Below are 3,299 nucleotides of genomic sequence, written 5' to 3' on the forward strand. Positions count from 1 at the left end.
TGGTCCTGACATACCGGTAGAGGTATGGAAGCAATTTGTAGAGATGGCTGTGGAGTTTTTGACCAACTTATTCAACAGAATACTAGCGGGTGAAAAGATGCCTGAAGAATGGAGGAAAAGTGTGCTAGTTCCCATTTTTAAGAACAAAAGGGAAGTTCAGAGCTGTGGGAACTATAGAGGAATAAAGTTGATGACCCACACAATGAAGTTATGGGAAAGAGTAGTGGAGGCTAGACTTAGGACAGAAGTAAGTATCTGCAAGCAACAGTATGGTTTCATGCCTAGAAATAGTACCACAGATGCATTATTTGCCTTGAGGATGCTAGTGGAAAAGTACAAAGAAGGTCACAAGGAGCTACATTGTGTCTTTGTGGATCTAGAAAAAGCCTATGACAGAGTACCAAGAGAGGAACTGTGGTACTGCATGCGTAAGTCTGGTGTGGCAGAGAAGTATGTTAAAATAGTACAGGACATGTATGATGGCAGCAGAACAATGGTGAGGTGTGCCTTAGGTGTGACAGAAGTATTTAAGGTGGAGGTGGGACTGCATCAGGGATCAGCTCTGAGCCCCTTCCTGTTTGCAGTGGTAATGGATGGGCTGACAGATGAGGTTAGACTGAAATCCCCTTGGACCATGATGTTCGCAGAAGATATTGTGATATGCAGTGAAAGCAGGGAGAAGACAGAGGAACAATTAGAAAGATGGAGACATAAACTGGAAAGGAGAGGAATGAAGATTAGCCGAAGTTAAACAGCATATATGTGCGTGAATGAGAAAAGTGGAGGGGGAACAGTGAGGCTACAAGGAGAAGAGATAGCGAGGGTGGACGACTTCAAATATTTCGGGTCAACAATCCAAAGCAACGGTGAGTGTGGTAGAGAAGTGAAGAAACAGGTCCAAGCAGGTTGGAACAGCTGGCAAAAGGTGTCTGGTGTGTTATGTGACAGAAGAGTCTCTGCTAGGAGGAAGGGCAAAGTTTACAAAACAGTGGTGAGGCCGGCCATGATGTACGGATTAGAGACGGTGGCACTGAAGAAAGAAAAGGAAGCAGAACTGGAGGTGGCAGAAATGAAGATGTTGAGGTTCTCGCTCGGTGTGACCAGGTTGGATAGGATTAGAAATGAGCTCATTAGAGGGACAGCCAAAGTTGGATGTTTTGGAGACAAGATTCGAGAGAGCAGACTTCGATGGTTTGGACATGTTCAGAGCCGGGAGAGTGAGTATATTGGTAGAAGGATGCTGAGGATGGAGCTCCCAGGCAAAAGAGCGAGAGGAAGACCAAAGAGAAGGATTATGGATGTGGTGAGGGAAGACATGAGGGCAGTTGGGGTTAGAGAGGAAGATTCAGGAGATAGGCTAAGATGGCAAAAAATGACACGCTGTGGCAACCCCTAACGGGACAAGCCGAAAGGAAAAGAAAAAGAAGAGTGCAAACATTGACAATGGCAAGTGCTGCACTTTAGAATCATCAAAAGAAGAAACAGAAGGAGGTCCAACTACAAATATTAACAGTTATCAATCAACAATCAATTGTTTTCACAAGACTTTATGAAGTACAGAGGCCACTGCAGAAAAAGCGAGAAGAGTTGAGGGATACCTGGCTAGAATTTTCTAAAATGAACCACAATGTCCTTTAATAATTCCGTGAGAAGATTTCATGGATTGATGAGAATAAGATGAACCTTTATCAACATGATGGAAAGGATAAAGCTTTAAAAAATAAATAAATCACAAACATATAAACTCATTTGTGAAACTCAGTGAAAGACGGCATGATGTCATCATAGCTTGGGTTTGCAGAGTATCTTCTCGGACAAGCTCAGTCGTCTTCATGAAAGAACAACATGATGGTGGCAGCGAAATGAACTCACATGTCTGCAGAAATAGTTTGTTATTAAATGAATGATGCAAAGTGGTTGCAAGAATATTTATCATGCAGCAAGACGACCCAAAACACCTGTCTTCATTATTTTTATTTTCAATACTTTTCCTCACATAAAATTTGGTCTGAGAATTCTGTCTCAATGGAGTAATGCTGTGTGATCCAAAAAACAGCACAAAACACGATTTTTGTTGCCATTCAGGAATGTTAACTATCATACCCTAATCGTCTTTTCCACTGAATTCATATCATTCCCTTCTTTGACAATATAGACAAGCTACTTATGCCACTCCATGGACAACTCTGCTCCTCCTTTGTCGTTCAATGCCTTCAGATTAGTTGAAAGGGTGAAGAGGTCGCAACCTTCCTGGGATGTGTTTTACGATGACACGGTTGAGAATGACTGATTTGTCTTCACTGGAGTGTGCTGCTGGCATCAGCAACATGCAGAGAAAGAGAGAGAGTGCAATAGGTGGGGGTTTCTTGTAGGGAAGTGTGGAGGAGGGCAAACTGTAAATTAACCAGTTTGGCAGACTGATGGCCAGTGGCAATTTAAAAAAAAAAAAAAAAAAAAAAAAAAACATTACCCACCTTGACCTCAGTTGAGGACATCCAGCTGAGCCAAGAATGGGTGGAAGACTTTACTGTGGTGGTAAATACAGTATGTACATTGACTTTGGAAGACCACATTTTTTCATGTATGTTTTTCTGTTTTCTTTATTATTTTAGCAATATATTTATCAAAGTATTTATAAAACAAAATATACAAAACTGTGGATGTATGAATTTGCTCTGAAATTACTCAAAAATGTTTAAATAGAGGTTCAGCAAATATTTGCTTCAGTCCTGTTTTTGTGATAGTTTGTTCTACGAGCTACTGACAATTACTGTTTAAAATCAACCCTATATATCAGCATTGAACAATGCAGTCATATAAGATTGCATTACAATTTCCACAATGCTCTCTGGACCTGAAGTCTTTTTTTCCTTTATAAGACTCAATCATTAAATGTTATTCAAATATATATATATATATATATATATATATATATATATTAATTATATATTAAATTTGTGATACCAAATATTTACATTTTTGGATGACAGGCTGTAATTTTGTAACTTTAAATTACACAAAGTGAACCATCACTACATTATTGTTATCTACCAGACCTTGTCTTGCCCCATTGGAACGATCCACTTCTCAGAATCCCCCCTGTATTACTGAGAGAACTAAACAATCTGCAGTACATGTGTGCTCCCCTTCTCCTAGCCTGAATGCAATGTTAGGTCTGATGGACAACGTTGGACTCCAGGCAATACTACGCCAAGCTCATCCTCCCATCCTCCTTCGCCTGAAACCACCGTACACTAAGATGCGAAAGCCCCCTCTCCACTCATGAAAAATCTTATCAG

The sequence above is a fragment of the Syngnathoides biaculeatus genome, chromosome 8 (assembly GCF_019802595.1).
Source record: "Syngnathoides biaculeatus isolate LvHL_M chromosome 8, ASM1980259v1, whole genome shotgun sequence".
NCBI classification, from domain to species: domain Eukaryota; kingdom Metazoa; phylum Chordata; class Actinopteri; order Syngnathiformes; family Syngnathidae; genus Syngnathoides; species Syngnathoides biaculeatus.